Raw genomic sequence first — 21,602 nt, forward strand, 5'->3', positions numbered from 1 at the left:
AATATTCATTATGGTCTAAGAAAAATTTCTTTTTATTAAATAACTCGGAGTTCATAAATAGTACATAATGCGAGTTAATCCCGAAAAAGGGAAATTTTTCATTTCTCAGTCATTTAAATTATAAACATTTCAGTGTGGTGAAAAAACTAGCCAGTTTTTTATAACTGCATTCGTAAAGTATTGAAGTATAAGGATTTAATTTCGTTAATTTCAACCATTTCAAACCAGGAAAGTTAAATGCAGATTTTAAGTTTTATCGATACTAGTTACTAGTGAAAAATGCATTTATATTTACAAAGGAAACAATACAAATGAAAATTAAAAGAATCCTTGCAAATGGTAAATATTTCTAAAAAATTGAGAAATTTTAAAGGTCATATGCCCCATGATAATAAATTTATTTACAGCATATTATTCATCAATCGCTTTTGTTTCCTTTTTATTAACAATTTTACATTAATCTTACCATGAGTTATGATTTAAAAATAAAGATTGCTTAAAAAATTTAAATAAGTATAGAATTGGAAGAGAAAATGTAATTATCACACATTCTATTGACTATCCTACTAAAAGCGGAATTAACTTTTAATCTGTATCAAGTTTTACAAATAAATGGAAATGTATATTTTTATTTCTTTATTATTTTCTTTTAATTCAGTAGGTTTAATTCCTTAAAGCTATAGTTTTGTTAATGTTACTGTGTGTTCCACTAAAATAAAGCCACCTTGATTTTGTGCTATAATTGGACATAAATTGGAAATCAAACGTGTGTTAACAAAATTAAGAATTGGAAGTCAAATATTTATCAGGTTACTGTGTTTTGGTAATGTTAATGTGTGCTCCACTAACATAAAGCCACCTTGATTTTGTGCTATATTTGGGCATAAATTGGAAATCAAATATGCGATAACAAAATTCAAAATTGGAAATCTAATATTTATCATGTTACTGTGTGTTTCACTAACGTAAAGCCACCTTAATTTTGTGCTGTAATTGGACATAAATTAGAAATCAAATATGTGATAACAAAATTAAAAATTGGAAATCAAATATGTGATAACAAAATTAAAAATTGGAAATCAAGTATTTATTATGTTACTGTGTTTTGGTAATGTTACCGTGTTCCACTAATATAAAGCCACCTTAATTTTGTGTCATATTTGGACATAAATTGGAAATCAGATATGTGATAACAAAATTAAAAATTGAAAATCAAATATTTATTTTTATTTTTTATTATTTAATTCAGTAGGTTCAAATCCTTCAAGCTATAATTTTGATAATGTTACAGTGGGTTCTAAATAAATAAAGTCACCTTGATTTTGTGCTGTAATTGGATATAAATTGGAAATCAAATATGTTAATATAAAAATAAAAATTCGAAATCAAAAATGTATTTCTATTTTTTTATTATTTAATTTTTTTTTAATTCAGTTGGTTCAAATCCTTAAAGCTATAGTTTTGATAATGCTACAGTGTGTTCAACTTAAATAAAGCTACCTTGATGTTGTACTATAATTGGGCATAAATTGGAAATGAAGTATGTATATTAAAGTCGATATCTAAACACATATTCATAAGGAGTAATTAATTCCCTGCTCCGCATAGTCAGTGAAAAAAATTAAGTAAAAAAAAGAGGAAAAAAATTTTCGATTGAAAAAAAACAAACAAAAAAACACATCTGATTATAGCCAAAATAAACATCACATTTTACCATATATGCTAAAACAACCATAAACAATTACTCAAGTTTAAATATCCGCATGCTGTAATTTTTCTTTTTCCTATTCAGTAAAATATCCGGTTTCGATTCTAAAAGATTCAATTTCTTTAGAAAACAGTAATTTATTATCTAAGACCAGTATTAAGAGTAAATTATTGGCTTGATGTAGCACTAACGAATTTTAAAATCCTCCGTATTTGAAACCCGGTTTACATACAATCGCAATTATTTTCGAAATTTGTTTCACTTTAATAAAGATGTTTCATTTAAAGCTTACGACTACCCCTGACTTCCAAGACTTTAAGCCCTGCTGCATTCCAAATAAAGCAAATGAAGTAACGCGTAGCGAATATTAAGCAGATTCGTTAATCGACTAATTACTTTTTTTTCAATTGAGTAATCTAGTTACACGCTTTCTTTTCCAGCAAATTCCAATTGAACAAACCTAGAGAATTCTCATTTTCTCAAGAGTATCGTTAACTCTCTTGTTCTACAATGGCTTGGCGCATACATCGAATTAAAACAATTCACTTGGCGAGGATAGTACTTAAGTCTTAATCTCACTAAGGCTTTGTGTGCGAAGTCCTAGGTCAACATTAACTCACCTGGAGTTTGGCGTTCGTAAAATAGACACAAAATGATGAAGGGTTAGTGATAAGTGTTTATTCGCGAGATAAAAAACGCCGAGAAATATGCAATGAGTTTGAAAGGTTAATGACGTCCCACTCACCAATAGAAGAATGGACGTCAAATTGACAGAATGAAATGTTATACTCTTTTCAAGAAAGGAATTGGTGGGTGTAGAACGTTATAAATGCGTCATTAAGACGTGATTTGAAAATTGTTTAATGTAAATCAAGAAAGTTAAAGATACCGGAATATGGGTTTCTTAGAAAATGTTAGAATAAACTTCAAATCTTCAAAAAAGAATTTATTGTTGTAATTTTCAAACTTACGTAAGATAATATTCTGTATATATTTTACTGTTAAAGTGTATAATTCACATATTTCATAAAATAACTAGGTATTTCATGAAATAACAAGTCAGTTAATGGATGAAAAGTTTCATACTTTACTTAGTTATTCTATGAAATACCTAGTTATTTCACGAAATAACTGAATTATAAACTTTAACGGTAACATATAGACAAAAATTTATATTTCTTTAACATTCTGTATATATTTTACTATGTGCATATGGAAATAGCTTTTTAAGAATATTTAAAAATTTTAAAGCATTTACAAGAACGTTGAATATTTCAGAGTAATTGGTTCAATTTTACAAAAGCTAAAAATATTTTAATGGGGATTCATTTTGTTATTTAGTTTCTTTTATAGGTTGCATAAATCATAATGTTATCATTAAACAAACTCAGTTTACAAAAGAGCCAATGGGTGGATGAATTTTAATTTATACCTTTTGTTAAGAGTAGAGTACTTAGATTGTACAAGTGGCGAAAATAAAGGGACGATATTTTGGACAAAACATTTTTACCGCACAAAAACTTAAAATTGCTATACTAGTTAAGAGTAGAAGGTTAGTAGTCTGACCAAAACTAACGCTGTATGTCTTAAATTTTTCATTTACGAAAAATTTTTTCATAGTAAAATTTTAAACGCGATGCCATATTTAGGGGATTATAGACATCATACGCTGAAGAAAGTTAAAAATGTATAACGCAATTTTTTTTCTCATTAATCAAATTTAGTTATAGGACTCTACATTGTTTTTCTAAATGGATTAGGCGTACATAACATGATAAGATTTGATTAAAAATTACCAAACAGTTGATCAGGGAGAAATTTTTTTTAGTGGTGTCACTCCTGTTTCAATCCAGTCCTTCACGATTTCCGGACCTATAGAATAATTTTTTTTTTTTAACTACGAATTTTTTAGAGCATAGGGTTATTTAATTTATTCCTTATATTTGTAGGCGTTTGGATTATATGGGGGAGAATTACGCGACAGTGTTCGCACCAGGAGGCACGTGCGCAAAATGTGTGCGCGCACATGGCACCCGATTAAAATGCATGCATTATGCGATTTTTCGCATATTTTTCTATGGTTTTATATTTGCTTTAGATCTTAAGCTGTTATGGTTCACACTTTTTGCATTTAATAACAACTTTGGAGTGTGTGATTGAATAATTTTTCACAAAATAAAAAAAAGCTACTACTTTCTATTTTTTTTCCAACAAAGATTAATCCATAGAAATCACCATTTTGTTTTTAATTTTAGCATAAATTGTATCTATTTCTCTTATTTTGTTTCTAGTTGGGAATGAATCTAAAGAATGAGAGTTCTGTTAAAACAACGAAGGAAGTTTCAATTTTGCATATTTTTAAAAATAGCTCAAATCTCCTCCGAGATTTCTACATATCATTTTAAATTAAAACGTGATTTAATCAAAATATATTTTCCTTTCATTTAAAAATAGCGAAGCGTATGGAATAAAGGAAAAATAGCTTAGTTATTTTAAAAAATAAATTGCTATTTTTTAGTTTCTGCAGGACGGAATATCCACTATAGAATTGCAGTAAACGCAATCAACGAAAATTAATTATAAACGGTATCTTTGATTTGTGCAAAAACAAATCTCATACTTATTTTTTCTCTTACTTCTTTTTAAATAAATTTTTCTAAAATAAGAAAGACGTGGGGATTGTTATTCAGTTTAGAATTTCAGAGTGCATTAAATGAATTTCTATGAAGAATTTGATTGAAGTAACTTTAAACTGCACTGAAAAAAAAAATAGTATGGTCAATACTACTAGAATATGGTAAAATTTACCATGTTTCTGGCTCCATGGGAGCACCAAAAACAAGGTAATTTTTTCAGAAGCACTTTGTTAATGATTTTAATAAAATTAGCAATAAAATATGGTTTTATAATATGTGTTAAAATTACTTAAATGTGTTAAAGTTTAGTTATTTTATCATGACGCTATTCTAGAGCAAGGCATAAAAACCATTCAATAGGCTGAATTTAATTTTCAGTTTTGTATCTACTAGAAAATATGTGGTAATAAGAACTAAAATTTTGAAAACCAGAACTTCCGTTAAATCATTACCATATGAACGGAACAATTACTGAATGAGTGGTTTAAATTTCGTATGTTTGAGTTTTATTATTAAAACTATGGGTTCTTTTTCACCAGAAATTCGACTTTTTTCCGCCGTGCGGAGAAACAAATGAACTAGTTTTAATTTTATACATTTTTAAGAATTGTCATAATATGTTTCAAAAAATTTCCCACGTGACTCAGAGTTAACAACTGATTTTTTCATATTTAACAATAACTAAGTGTATGAGTGTTTTGCAGAAATATATCGCAATTTTTTTTCCAATCCTTGAATGTATGATAGATCTCATAAGTTAGAATAAACGCAGGTAACAATAACAAATAGTAAGTATCTTTTCTCTGTTTAGAAAAAAATATCTTGCTTTCTTTTTAAATCAAAATTTGAATTTATATCCCTGTTTAACAAAAAAAAAGTGAAATTTCTTAAATCAGAATAATATTAATTGTTGTCATTTTATTACCAATCTAAGCTGGATTTCTTAAAAGAATTTTCACTGAAGTATTTTTTAACTAAAAACCCAGAGAAGTGAAGCCCTGTAAAAGTAAATGAAGCAGTTTTAGTTTTATACATTTTTAAGAATTGCCATAATATGTCTTAAGAATTCTTCACAACATTTTGAGTTAACAGCTGATTCCCTCAAAATGGCTCCCTTTATTTAACAATAGCAAAGTATATAAGATAAAAGAGGAACAGTTTTGTTATTTATGAAATCCCAAGTGAAGTTTTCCAACCAATGGTTGGGTGATAGATTTCACAAAATTATTTTGATTCCTTGCAAAGTAAACAATGGTACATATATATAAATAACAAGCAGTAACAATAAGCAATATTTTTTCTTTGTTTTAAAAGAAATATCTCGCTTTCTTTTTAAATCAGAGTTTGAGTTTTATATCCTGGTTTAAAAAAATTTCCTTTTGTAACCTTGGTGAGCACCGGTTTGATTTTTAAAAGAATTTTCAATGAAATATTTTTAAAATAAAAACCCAGACATTGTAAAAGCAAATTAAGCAGCTTCAATTTTATACATTTTTAAGAATTGCCATAATAAGCCTCAAGAATTCTTCACATCATTTTGAGTTAACAGCTGATTCCCCCAAAATAGCTCCCCTTATTTAACAATAACAAAGTGTATAAGATAAAGGAGGAACAGTTTTGTTATTTACCGAAATCCCTCGTGAAGTTTTCCAACCAATGGTTGGATGATAGATTCAGCAAAAGCATTTTGATTCTTTGCAAAGTATACAAAGGTACATATATATTAACAAGCAATTTTTTCTTTGTTTTAAAAGAAATATCTTGCTTTCTTTTTAAATCAGAATTTGAATTTTATATCCCGGTTTAAAAAAAAAATTCTTCGATAAAAATGGTACTAGGTATTGTCATTTTGTAACCTTAGTACGCATCGGCTGGATATCTCAAAAGGATTTTCATTGAAGTATTTTTTAAATATAAAATCAGACCTTCGCAGCTTTGTAAAAGCAAATGAAGCAGTTTCAACTTTAAGAATTGCCATAATATGCCTCAAGAATTCTTCACATTATTTTGAGTTAACAGCTGATTCCCCCAAAATGGCTCCCCTTATTTAACAATAACAAAGTGTATAAGATAAAGGAGGAACAGTTTTGTTATTTACCGAAATCCCTCGTGAAGTTTTCCAACCAATGGTTGGATGATAGATTCCGCAAAAGCATTTTGATCCCTTGCAGAGTATACAATGGTAAAAGAGGATTTGATTTTAATCTCTCCGAAGAATAAGGGAAAATGGGTTATAATCCTTCAAGGGAGAAGTTCCTTTTATACCAACAATTTTTCCCCAGCCTTATTCTTTTTCTGCACTTATTTTTCGCAAAATTCCCTTTTCACTAGCTAGAAAAATCGCTTGTTGAAAAGCAGGGTGGGTTCGTCTTCGTAGGATTTATAATGATAGTGTGAAACGATAAATAGAGGAAGTAAAGAAGAAAATAGATTAAGTTAAAAGAAAGGCGTGTTGTATCTAATTTAATAAATTAATATTTCCAGTCTCCAACAAAGCATTGTATTAAAAAGAATATATAAAAAAAACTTCGAACATTGCCAATTAAATACCATAAACCTTAAACAGATTCTGGATGCCAACTACACTACAAGTTTTGAATGCGGAACGTATAATTAATTTTTCCATTATTTCTAAATCATTATCATAAGAATAATAATAATGAAGGTTAGGCTTATTGTTTCAAAAACAATGTTTCTTTTTTTATTTATAATTTTACTACACGAGAATAATTTCTTGCTTTGGAAAATAGAATACTTATTGGAAAAGAACAGTAACTGCCGAAGTTTTATATTAAGGTAGCATCGTTTAGGTAAGAATTTAATTTTAATTTTAAAGGTTGAGGAATGAGTAGAATAATAATAACTGTTTAAAAATGATTATAGACGCAGTGGCGTAAATATTGAATTGAATTCAAGTATATAATTAAAGAAATGATAGTTTATAGAAAATTATATGTTTGCGATAAAAGTACTTGTTTTAAATTGCATGCGCAATATTAAACGCAGTTTTATTATAAATAAGTTTTAAAACTTAAAGAGAAACACACATGAATAAAATTAATTGAAACTCAACAAGAAATCAATTACAAAGAGATAGTTTTGTTTTCTCGTTAAAAACTATACTGATTTTTTAAAATTTCTTTTTACTTTTTCATATTTTTACAATTAACAGAGAAACCTGTCATTCGTAAAATAGCAACTCTAATCTTCAAATTTTAAATTACGCATGTAGGTGAAATGAATTTACTGGTAACAATTTCTCTTGCGGTATGGTTTCCTCGGATTTCCATGAGCGAGGATTGAATCTAAATAATTTAGAGCGATTCAGCATTTGAAACTTTATAGTTTACTCTAGGTTTACAGAAACTCATTTTTCTCTAACCTTCATATTTAAAATTACGTATAAAGGTGAAAAAGAATTTGCTGTTAAGGATTTCTCTCGTGGTATGGTGTCCTCTCAAAAGATAATATAAAGCTCAAACTTTATGTTCTAACAATTAATTAGTTGCGAAAATGGCGAGTGTTATTGATCTATAGAAATATATGTAGGAAAGCGCACCAGAAAGTAAAGCAAGTAAATAAAAAAATTAAAGATCAAATAGAAACACTTCACTACAACGATGTAAGCATTACATTCCACGTAATGCCTTGCTTACATCATCATCAATGATAATATTGTAGAAGTTTTAAGTTCCTTTATTATTTATTCCATCCAGAACAAAAACAATGCGCTTCAGTCATTGAAATTGTCCACCAGACTGAGACGGAAGGTCCAAGGAAGGAGTACGATAAGCAATTTAATATTTTTTTTAAAGCGATAAAAAGAATATTTCGTTTTACCTCTTGAATTTTATTGTGAACTTGCTGCACTATATATTTCCGGTGTTCATGCTTAGGACAGTCATGAAAAATCAAAGTTTTATCAATTGCACTTTAGGCTGTCGATATGACTGGCAGGAATCGAAGGATGTTCTGTTCGTTTATCAGTAAACGTGCCTTCCATTTTGTAAATGATGACACCCTTTTCTTAGATAATGTATAACGTACATTACAAAAAACAAACACCCTGGATCTAATGAACGGACTTCATGTGCAAGGACTCAATTTAAATGGTTCGAGAGCTTTACTTAATATGTGCTAAATAATCAGTACATACGATGTTTTAATTTACAAAAGTAAACAAAAACACCTCAAATTTGAAGGATATTATGGTTCAAAAAGCTCCAAAACTTCTAAAAGTATACAAGGAGAAAATTTAACTATATATTGATGATAAAGTAAAATAATATTAAAACCTAATGTGCTCTATTAAATAATTTTGTCATGAATCTAAAATATTTGATATTTTAAGACAAGAGATGCCAATTACTCCTGAGTCAACAAAATATTTTAAAAAACAGTAGAGAGCTACAAATTAAAATTTGCAGATTTTCAGTTAATTTCGCCAACTTTTTAAAAGGATCAACACTGCTTAACTGTACCTAAGTGGCGTATCACAAAAGCCTTTCAATTATTTAGAAATAGTAGTGTGTAGAAATGCTATCGAGTTTACTAACATTAGAAGACAACCACTCGAAAATATTTAACCACAGTCCGGAGCAAGTAGACATCTCTGTAAGACTGCTAGCAATATTATTATCCAATAATTAATATTTAAAATCTCATTAACTTCACTATTTTCAATTGAATTTAACTATTTATCTATACAGTTCAAGATTCCTTTTTTTTTTTCAATGAACGATCAAAATTTATTTTTGAAGTAGGCGTTTCATATTATGATCGTCAACTTTTGACCATGGACACTGTTTCCATTCACGTGCTTAAATAATTCACATATTTACGCGAAAAAACTCGTAATAAAAAAAATTAAAACACATGTTGTCAATGTAATCATATTAATGAAAGCTTTAAAATCATATAGCGTTAACAAAAGGACATTCAAAAGAAATAGTTAAAAGTATATCAAGTTAGCCATTTTAAATTTTCAATTAATGAGTTCATTGCTAAAGAAGAATTGTATAATCTTTTTTGTCGAACAATAGGCTAATTTTGCTTGGGCTTATTTATGGTTTTTGTAATTCAAAAGGAAGTTATAGTAAAATTTTATTTTAACAAATAATTTCGATGGCAGCGTGTAATATCATAGGATGAAGAAAATTCCAGGATAATTAAATAAACATAAATACTAAGTTGTAATCAAAGTAAAAGTAAATTATTATAGTGTAAAATTTTTATTTCTGCTTTTATTTTGAGTAGAATGAATTGAAAAGTTTTGTGGAGGAAAGGTGCCTAGCAGAATTTTGAAAACGTCAACAAAATTATGTCTTTAAAACATGTTATAGTCAGATGTGAATTTAAAATAATTATTTTCTCCCAGATAATTCTTTAAACAGGTGGTTTTCAATGAGGAAAAATGTATTTTAATAAAATTCCCAGATGTTGTTATACTCTCTAATAAGTTGAAACTTTTTAATTTACGAAAATATTAATTAGCATTGTCTTTCAATTGGACATTAGATTTAATAAATGCTTTATATATTAGTGTAAGCGCAGAAAGAAAAATTTTATGGTTAAATTACTGTTCTGTATGGTAATGATATTTTTGATAAAAAAAAAACACAATTCTGGTTAATAAACCAAAATATACGGTATTTAAACTATTCTTTTGGTAATTTTGCAGTTCATATGGTAATGGTTTACCGGATATTCTGGTTTTCAAAATTACAGTACTTTTTGCCACATATTTAGTAAAAAAATACAAAGCTGAAAATAAAATTAAACCGAATAAATGGTTTTGATGTCATGCTCTTAAGTTCCATGATAAAATTATCAAATTTACTATATTTACCAAATATCACATGTTATAAAACTATATTTTATTTTACATTTTATTAAGAATAGCATGTGTTAATTATATTGAGAATAACAATGTTAAGAATAACATAATTGGGTGCAAACTAATTATGAATAACACAGAAAAAAATTCGTACAACTCAATATAATGCAGAAATAAAAATAGTGATTACATTTTATTTAAAACTAATATTTATAAGTTCTTAGGATACCTTTCGCATCTGATGCCTAAATTCAAGATAATATGAAAATCTTAGCTAACATTGCTTTTCTCACTTACTTTACTAAGTAATTTGTTAAATCCATTAAGTGCAATTGAAAGATTCCTATGTTTTTAAACATTGATTACGAAAGACTGCAGACATTGTTCTAATATCTCTTTTATTCAGCCGTTCAGTGTTACAAAGAAAAATTAAATAAAATTCTGTTATGTAATTGTTTAACTAAAAATTTTCATAAACAGAATTTAAAGCATTTTTTTTAAAACTAATGTCAGTAAGTTCTTACACTGTTAAAATTTTTATTCTAAAATTATGGTGAAATAACCGGTAGCAGTCTGTCCATCCGATTAACCGTAAAAATTACGGTAAAGACCATTTTTTACCTTTACGCTTCTGAAACCGGTTACAACTAGTACGGTTTACAAGCCATGAAAACAAAAATACACGGTATTTTAACCATTTACAACTAGCATGGTTTCATAACCGTAAAACAGAAATTTAAATGAACATTGGAGATAATTTACCAGCTTTATGGTGCTGCCATCTGTGCGTGAATGAGAGTATCGTATTCTAATGTCCCAGGGTCGCGAATATTTCGGTGTCAACGCTATTATGGTGCATGGTTGCAGAGAGGAAATATTGTGGTGTCAAAGCTGGAACTCGAACCCCCGTTCTGTCGGCCAGGAGACCAACAGATTAGACATCTTGGCTATAATATGTACCCATCTACAATGCCTTCATTAGATGGGTCTAGTTATTGCGATAAAATTCTGGTTGCTTAACCGTATTATGTGAAAGCAGTTAATAAACGGTTTTTCTCATAATTAATATCATCTTATTTATAGTTATTTGACTGTTTTTTTAGAATATGGTAAAATAACAATTATATAAATTGTTATTTAACCATTTTCTCCAAGAAATTTCCAAGAGAGTAGGTTACTTTTCGTAATTGATGAATGGTCCCAAAATTCAAGCTAATCAATATGAAAATCTTAGCTAATATTACTTTGCTCTGTTACCTTACTAAGTAACTTGTTTAATCCATTAAGTGCATTTGAATGATAGACTTCTTATGTTTTTAAACATGATTACGAAAGAGTGCAGACATAGTTCTATTATCTCTTTATTTAATTCAGCCGTACGATGTTTTCAACAAATATATTGAACATCTTAGTCAATTGTAAGCTCCGAGCAATATATACTTTCTTATGTAAAGCTATTAGTTATTAGTAGCTCTTGGAAATTTGAATAAATTATGCGACAAGACTCTAAAATCCTTTTAACATCATGCATTTGTTTCTTATTGTCTATCTTCGTAAATTTCATGATCAAAATGATGTTGAGTTTCGATTTAAAAGGCATTATAATACTTTCAGTAGCCTTTTTAACGGCAATATCATTGTAAGGTTAAATAGTTATAGTTTATTTCAATAAAGTAATGATTATCAAAATTGCCCAAATTTATTTTTTAATTGAAAATTTTGACTATTATATTTTTATTAGTATATTTAGGCAATCTAATATACAAGCGATCTAAATTAATTATACTATAAATTTTGGAACAAGGAGCTTCATATAAACAATTTTCATAATAGTCTAATGAATAATAATAGCAATTAAAAGCAGCATAAACAATTTTCGAGTAATCGGGAATAATTGAAAGCAGCACAAACAATTTGTGAATTTGTCTTAGTTTAATTCAGCAGAAAAGTGTAAGAAATATGCTAATAAAAAAATATTATTAAAAAAATATATATAATTAGAAATAAATTGTTTCTTCTGTATAAATTGTATTTTTGCTAGTATATGTATGCAATTTATTTAATTTAGAAGATCTAAATTAATTATATTATAAATTATGTAAATTAATTATATTAATTATTTAATTAATTACACAATAATGTAATTAATTATGTTACGTATTATAAATTATTATAATTTCAACAATATTATCAATTTTCGTATTATTTTAAAGAAAAATAATAACAATTAAAATCAACACAAACAGTTTGCGAATAATCAGTAACAATTAAAAGCAGCATAGATTGTGAAAGAATAATTAAAAGCAGCACAAACATAATCAGTTTTAGTTTAATCAACCAAAAAACTCAGAAAAATATCTTTGAAAGTTAGAAGATTCGATATGAAATAAAACCAGTGTTTGAAAAGTAAACGAAATAATTATTAAAACAGAGAATTTCAAAAATTTATTCAAAATTCTCGATAGTAAAATCACAAATATATTATTAAAAAAAAAAAAAACAGTTTTTTTTTTAATAAATTAAAAACCTGTTTTTGCTTCCTTTTCCTAAGGGTTCTAAGTAATCAACTATAAATAATAGTTAATATGACAGATATTTATTTCATATTCGTTTTTATGAATATTTCGTGTTAATTAAGTGAAATTATTAAAAATGCTTTTTATTGGGACTTTTATTTGTTTGTGAAACAACTAACTTCTCCTCTTAAGGATAATTTTAATAGCAAAAAAACAATAAATTTTATAAATCAATTTGCAATAAAAAAGTCAAAGGAATGGTATTCAAGCTTAAATATTATGTTAGGAATCATATTCTTCCCATATTTGAGTTAGACAATTAGTACACTTAAAAAATATTTCTAAAAACATGAGTTTTAAAGACGAATCATCACTGTTGTAATAAAATACACTTAAATTTGAGTTTCTACTCTTATTTTTTCATTTTAAGGATAAGGATTTTTCATCTTAAGGTTTGTCATCTCATAACCAAACCTACGCGCACAAATATTGGAGTATATATAATAATAATAGTACGTAATATTACAAATATTGGAGTATATATAATAATAATAATACGTAAGATTACAAATATTGGAGTATATATAATAATAATAATAATAATACGTAAGATTACAAATATTGGAGTAAATAATAATAGTGAACAAAACCAATTAGTAAGCTAAAAAAATATTTCTGATGAAAATATGATTTTAAAAAATGATTTATTAGTTCCATTAAATACACATATTTTCTTCTAAGTTATTTACCTTTCATCTTTGCTGAAAAATAATTGTAATCGCATTACAAATATCTACTAAGTAATACATTCCATCGTAAGTCATTAGCATTTAAACGCGAAAATAAATACCAGAAGATAGTTTGTCATACTATGTCTAATGCTATATTTTTGTTCAGCAACAAATTGTTTTGCAAATAGTTCTATTCCAAATCGTCAAACAACCAAGCGCAATAAGCTTATTTAGAAAACAGTTTCATAACTAGCAACTATGTAAGATAAATTAGCTTCTTCTTAACTTATTTATCAATTTCGTTACTAAATACACTGACATTTTTCTTGATGTTGCCAAAGCAATTATCTGACTTATGAAAAAGAAGAAGAAAAAATAGCAAGGGTTTTCCATTTACATGTTTAAATTCATTTAGAATTGTAGGCACCTCCTAAGCCTAACGTCGGCACAAGCTTTTGCGTGTCGGCATGCATTCTCTTTGGAACCTGTTCTTGTTCCGAACCAATCTTTAATTAGTTGCAATTCATCTTCAGAACTAGTGATTGCATAAAAACGAATTGGTAAGGAAACAAATTAATATAAAGTGCTCAATTAAATAACTGCCGTTTGCTTGTCGATTTGAGCTGGAAGCTAGAAGGCAACTGTTGCGCGAAGATCGTAGTGGTAATCTAAATTTCATTTCTCAAGAGGGGGTTAGCAGCTGGTTCAATTGTTATGCGTACTTGACTTAAGACTGTTTAACTTCAATCATCTTTTTTTAAGAGCTGCTAATTCGATGTTTGGAGATGATTGCTTCTTGATTCCCGTGTTATCTTTGGAATTAACAACAATTGAGGGAAGAAAGGGGTGAGGGGAAACGACCTCTTAGGTCTTTACCAAATCGATAATGCATTGTACATGTTTGCTCATTCCCTTCTCGATCTTTGCCGATCAATTGCTCTGAAAGAATTAGATCGCCGAAAAAAAGAATTAAGGGGTCAACGCGAATGGATGTTAGGAATTTGTAATTGGTGCAGTTACTATTCACTGTTTTATATTTTTTATTTAAATACAAACAATCTATCTTACTTACAGTGTGAAATTGCGAAAGCATTATAGGGGTAAACATGTTACCAATATTTACATTGTTACAAATTTATTCTTTGTATATTAACTTGAAACAATCTTTAAAAACTAAAATTCTAGAAAATGTTTTATTATTTTTTATAAAACAAGTATTTTAAGAGGAAACAAATCACTTAGATTAGCGTGCTTCGCACTTCACAGTATAAAATACAGATATTCTTTTTTAAGAATTAAAAAGTTTTCGATTTTTGTTTTTGTTTATCCTTTTAGAATAAAGAATTCGAATTTTCTGCAGTTTCATGATCTGAAAATATATTTCACGAAATAATATATTTCCCAATTTTTAAGCGAAACTAACTTTCTAGATGCAGCTAACTAGGAACGACCATTGCTCTTTAGATACAGTGTTAGAAATTTCTCGGAAAAATCAATAATCTATTCGTTCCCCCCCCCCCATATTTAACCAAAACAGTCATAAAAATAGTATTCAAACTGTTAACCGTGAGAAAAATCATTTATTGACTGTTTTTCACCAGATGAGGTTATAACCAGATTTTTATCTGCGCCAATTATACCCACAGTCAATAAGAATCGAGAGATGTACTTCGAAAGCTTGAAGCCACGCCATGTGATAAAGATTACGAATTCATATATCACATATCCATCATCGGATTTGCCAAATTCTTATACAAATTAAATGAAGCCACCTAGTTCCTTATAGCTGGGTACATACTTTTGCTGAGAGAGCTAATCTCTCAATCTTATGACCGGCTAAACATGGGTTCGAATCCCAACGTTAGCATCGCGATGTTTCATCCAGTATTCAATATTTCCAGTGTCCATCACTCCGCAATTGGTGACCCTGCACTATTGGAATACGAAACTTCCATTCGCACATAAATAGCAGAACCACAGAGTTGCTTAACACAAATATCTAGTATTTCCGGTCTCTTTCGATAGATGGCACCACCACATAAACTCATTATACCACACTCCACGGTTCACTGGACAAAGCACAACTGAACCACAACCTGACCCTAATGCTCATAATCTAGCGAAAAATTTAGTATAAACTAAGACCAAATTACAGTTAAATTAAATTTTTATGGTTTTAAAATCATACTAGTTTTAAATGGTTACAAAACCATATAGTTTTCTATTCACAGTTTTTTACCATACTAGTTGTAAATGGTTTCAAACCCGAAAAGGTAAAGATATGCTCTTAACTTTAAACTTTACCGTTCATTCGATGGACAGACAGCTGACGGCTATTTTACCGTAATTTTAGAATGAAAGTTCTAACACTGTAGGTTTTTTCACCAAGTCCGTTATCTAATATTTGCGTACCAAAATCCTCGCATCAACAACGCGAAGAAGGATATTTGAAATTTTATTCCTTTTAAAAGTCAACCTCACGTCTACAATCCCCTACTGTCTGGCGATCACGCGATGAAGTTAATAAAGCGTTTATGTTTTTGCCATAAAAACCTTGTTCAAACTGGCACTCAAGTCTTTCTGAACCAATTGACTTTAAAAAATGCATATAATCAGGTCAATTAATAGCTCTTGCTAAAATGTCAAAAATTAGTCTATTTTCTTTTAATAGGCTTTATTGAGTAAAGAAAATAACAGGAAAAACTAAGAAAATCTAATTAATTTTTTCTAGAAACAACTACTTAAAAAGGTAACCGAAAACTGCCGAAGCACAGCTCATTAATAATATTTATACTTATTGGTAAAATATATTTCATTTTAAAATCCTTACCTTAAAATACTCTTAACGCTCACCTATATTGGAAATGAAACCGCGATGGTGACCTTGTACTATTTGAATAAGGAACTCTCAGTCTCGCATAGGGTAGTACCACACAGCACAGCTGCTTAACGCAAAAAGTCTACTACTTCCTATGTCTTACGATAGATGGCGCCACTAGATAAACTAATCCACATTTTACGATTCCTTGCCAAAACACGGCACAGTGAATCACGCACAGGGTAGCACCACCTAGTTACCACATTTTACGATTTCTTGCTAAAACATGGTACAGTGATTAAAGCACTGAGCTGTCATTGGAAAGGACCAGGGCTTCATTAACAATGCCGGGTTGAAGTTAACACAGCTTCATATCAATGGGTATAAAAGCTTGCCTGGAAATTAGTGGCTGCAGGTGCGCAATATCGACCACGTTACAACCGTATAATTCGGCAGGTCTGCTAATTGTGGAGTCTTAACCCCTTGCACGGCAACCGGGCTGTTACGGAAATGTTTTACTTCGATAAAAATAATTAAAAAAAAGAAACTAAAAATAACAATCATAAATTTGTAAATTTTGAGAACTTGATAACCTAAACATAAAATCATAGAAAAGATTAACTTCTGAAACTCATTTTTAAGTATATTATTTAATAGAAAAATGTTACGTTCAACAGGTAATATTATGAAAAACTTGACAATTCTTTGACCAAGCGATACAAATTTAGTAATAAATTGCGCCAGAATGATTAAGTAAAAAAAAAAAGTGTATATGACGGCATCTATCACTGAAATTTCTTATGAACAGGTCAGAAAATAAGTATGCTGTTCTATTAATGAATTCCTCTGTTACTCGTTAAAACTAGCACTCCATTTCAGTAAATTATTGTATGTTTTGTAAGGTTCGATTGGATTTGTTACTTTTTTGGCTTGCTTTTAGAAGTCTTTGCTTGTCATTCTATTAAGTACTTCACAGAATGTTAACATTTAATTTGCAAGAAATATTTTAAAATTGGTTAAATTTTACAAGGAATTTGAAAAAAAAAGCACTAAAAATGTTTGACACAACATTGCCAGTTGAAAATAGCAATGATAAATGATAATTTACGCTGAAAAAATATCGAAAAGCAATCTCATTAGTTTATACTAGATATAATAATCTACGCAGAATGAAACAATTACAACGTCAAGAATTTTGTAATTCAAATACTGAAATTCAATTGTCTTAAGTCTGGAATTTCAGGATTTTTTTTATTGTTTTAAAACAATGCATTGACAATGAATATCAAACTGTGCAATGGTATTTACTGTAGAATAATGCTTATCAAATAAAAAAAATCTATAATCTTGCATTGAACGGTGTTACTCTAGAGTAAATCCATGTAATGCATAAGTAAGTAACAATTGGTTTACTATTAAAATACAACAACGACTAAAAATAATGCTAGGTAGAACACATTCAATAAATTTAAAAAAAATACTTTTAATATATTCTTATCCAATAAGAGAAATCCTTTAAACATGATTTCATGAAACAAGTACAAACTTTATAAGTTTCATAATTCTAATACTAAAATTCAATTACCTTATGTCTTGAGTTTCAGGATTTTTCAATGTTTTAAGACAAATTGAATGTCTTACTGAAGAATGATGCTTATCAAATAAAAAAGTCTATAATCTTTCATTAAACGATGTAACCCTAGAGTAAATCCATGCAATGCGTAAGTAAGTAATAATTGATTTAAGATTAAGATATAACAAAAACGACTAACTAACAATGTTTCGTAGAGCACATTCAGTAAGAAATGTTTAAACACTTTCTATCTATTCTCATCCAATATGAGAAATCCTTAAAACATGATTACATGAAACAAGTACAAATTATTAAAATTTAATAATTCATATACCAAAATTCAATTACCTTATGTCTGGAATTTGAAGACCTTTGATTGTTTTAAGACAAATTGACTTTGAATGTCTTATTGTAGAAGGATGTTCAGCAAATGAAACAATCCATAATCTTTCATTGAACGATTTAACTCTGGAGTATATGCATGCAATGCATAAGTAATAATTGATTTACGATTAAGATATAACAAGAAACACGACTAACAAACAATGCTTGGTAGAAAAATCTTTAAACATTGAACAATGAATTCAATAATTCAACTTTCAATCTATTCTCATCCGATAGGAGAAATCCTTAAAACATGATTACATGAAACAAGTAAAAATTATAAATATTTTATAATCTATATACTAAAGTTCAATTACCTTATGTCTGGAATTTCAGGACTTTTGATTGTTTTAAGACGAATTGTCATTGAATGTCTTACTGTGGAAGGATGTTTAGCAAATCAAACAATCTATAATCTATCATCGAACGATTTAACTCCGGAGTAAATCCATGCAATGCGTAAGTAAGCAATGATTGGTTCACGATTAAAATAAAACAGCAGCGACTAACAAACAATGCATGACAGAGCACAGCCAATAAGAAATGTTTAAATAGTTAGGAATATATTCTCCTCCAATAAGAGAACTCCTTAAAACATGATTACGAAGGGAACAAAACAAACCAGTTTTTCCTGTTTTGCAACAACGAGACAGGATTGAAACTTACAGTTGTAGGATCATGGTAAATGGTCAAATAAGTAGTAGGATCATGATAAATTGTTTGCACAAACTGGTCGAAATTATTCGTCTGTTGAGACACATGGTAAATTGTGGCAAATACAATCTGCTCTTTATTATTTGTAAATATAGAACAGTCGTTGTAACTAAGTCTGAAAACTGAAAATCCTTCAGAGTTACCACAATAGTGGTAATAATGAGAGCGCAAACAGAAATAATTTCCGACTTTCAACAAAAAAATATCATTAGAATTAGAACAATTTCCTTCACACAGTGAGTTATTTTACTTATTATGTAATCTTGTAATTAATAATAATATAGTATTGATTAACTCATACAGTATTGTTATATCAGACGTAATATTATAATATGAATATAATACTTTTTCAATGAAACAAATGAAAAGGAACGTTGGAAAAATATATTCATTTTAAACATGTTCATGCATTCAACATTGTACCATAATATCGTTCTTTAAGCTATAATACTATTTTAGTTTGCTACAATTTTAATAATATGTTAAATGAACCTTGCGTTTGTTCAAGCTAGTCTTGTTTAATCAAATTATAGATGCACAAAAGGCATAATATGGTTTAATTTGGTAGCATATTAAGATTACGGCAAATTTGAAGGATAGTGGGGTTGAACACGATTCAAAATTTCTACCATTAAATTGTAAAATTATTATTCTATAAGAATATATTAGTTAATAAACAATTATTATCTTGCAAACTATTACTAGCTAATAATTCAGTAAATATCAGTCAAGAATTGATAAAAATCACTAAATTCAAAACAGTAAATGTATTAATCAAATAAATTGAAAAGAAATTTCAAAGTTTTGCGTAACCCGCATTAATTTTACGGTTAAATTTCTATTCTAATCTTAGAAAACAGAATTAATTTACATACCTTTTACATGGGTAATCAAAATCAAGGACTCTTAATTAAAGTTGAATAATCGGTAAACCAGTGTAATAAGTAAGCACCATTAACACACAAAGAATAATCACAGAGTTGACTAGTCGCGAGCGAGTAAAATCAATGAAGAAACTGCCGGTCCGTCTCTTGCAAACTCTTTAAATACTCCGAGAATATTTATAGACAATTACGCAATCTAACCAATCGTCCAATAAGAAGTTCTGATAACACCCACTTTACTTCCTAAGGGATATTTCTCTCGGCCAATCAGAGAGCTCAGACATCACGTGTTCTTGATATTGATAAACCTTTTATAGAAACTTGCATTTCAAGTTTTATAGTTAAACTAATGTGTAGGTGGTACTGAACTTTTTAAAAAAAAAAACAAGCAGTCAATAAAAAAAAGAATTAAATAAAAAAAATCTTCACAATCAAAAGGAAAAATTTTTTTTTTTTAGACTTTGAAAGAAAAGCTTCGAATATATTTGAAAAGAGAGGAAAGTACCTTTTTCCCTGCCTTCTCTGGTTTATTAAAATAATAGATTCTGATTTAAATGAGTACACTTAAATTATACAAAATACACTCACAGAAAATTCGGTTCAACTTTGAGTACTCATGTCGAAAAAACCCAAGGCATTACAAACCGCAGATTAACGTTTGCTTAATAATGAAGCGAAATCCAAAACAAGAAATACAGCTAGAAGTAACCAACAATGGTTAGCCACCACTCTTTACGTTTTTAGAAGAACATTCCACTTGGCTGAAAGTAATGATTAAATAAGGAATGGGTAACATTCACAGTAAAAAACTAAGATTAACACCGAATAGCGTTTTTACATGTATTATTTTTACATGTTTATGTAATATTTGTAAAAAGAGTTTAGACAATATAAACTTATTTTAGAGTGCTTGACAACATATAGAATATTGTAGAATAAAGAACAATATTACTTACATCTTTATTAACTGTATTCTGCTGTATTTTATAGATATTATATAATTAATTTTTTTGAAATATAAATGACGTTTTTCAACGCATTTGGATAACTAATAATTGAATAAAAAATGCGTAACATTTACATTATTTACTTATTTCATTTTAAACATTTAATGCGGAATATTTTTAAAAATAATTAGGACAATATAAATCTGTTTTCAGAGAGTTTGACAAAATAAATATAGAATATTTAGAAACAAAACACAATATTACTCGAACTCACATATGTTGTGTTCTCTCTTATTATATAGGAGATTATTTGAAATTTGAATGGCATTTCAACGTATATGAATAACTAACATTTGAATAAAGAATGCATAAAATTCATATTATAAAAATAATAAAATAATACTTTAAAGTTAATACTTTAAATAACATTTATTTCCATATCTCATTATTAACATTTAATACGGAATATTTGTAGAAATAGTTAAGAAAAGATAAATTTATTTTCAGAGAGTTTGACAATAAATAGAATATTTAGAAATAAAACACAATATTACTTGAACTCTTATATGTGTTCGCCACTATTATATAGATATAATATAGATGAGTATTTGGAATTTAAATGGCGTTACAATGTATGAAAAATGAATATTTTGAAACAACGTTGAATAATTTAAGATATTGAATAAATACTTAATTTATCGATGTTTAACCATGGTACCGTACTTTCACGTGAATTTACAACATTTTTTAAATAAAAAATGCTTAGTTTAAAAGATATCTTTGTTTAAGTAGAATCGTGTAGTCAAATCTAAAAAGGATTAATTTGCGCGCACGATAATATGGCTCAACAAAGTA

The 21,602-nt window shown here is 28.2% G+C and overlaps 1 protein-coding gene across 3 annotated transcripts in view; it reads right to left on the reverse strand.

Annotated features, from left to right (window-relative positions):
- Positions 1–21,602, reverse strand: part of LOC107440894 (latrophilin Cirl) — a 162,482-nt gene that overhangs the window by 124,203 nt on the left and 16,677 nt on the right. The window contains exon 1 of one of the 3 annotated variants that reach the window (XM_071188380.1): positions 19,792–19,921. The exons of the other annotated variants lie outside the window; for them this stretch is intronic. The gene's annotated coding sequence lies outside the window, so the exon portion shown is untranslated. Of the gene's footprint in view, positions 1–19,791; positions 19,922–21,602 lie in introns of those variants that run through there. 3 annotated transcript variants of the gene reach the window in all.

The sequence above is a fragment of the Parasteatoda tepidariorum genome, chromosome X2, assembly GCF_043381705.1.
Source record: "Parasteatoda tepidariorum isolate YZ-2023 chromosome X2, CAS_Ptep_4.0, whole genome shotgun sequence".
Taxonomy (NCBI): domain Eukaryota; kingdom Metazoa; phylum Arthropoda; class Arachnida; order Araneae; family Theridiidae; genus Parasteatoda; species Parasteatoda tepidariorum.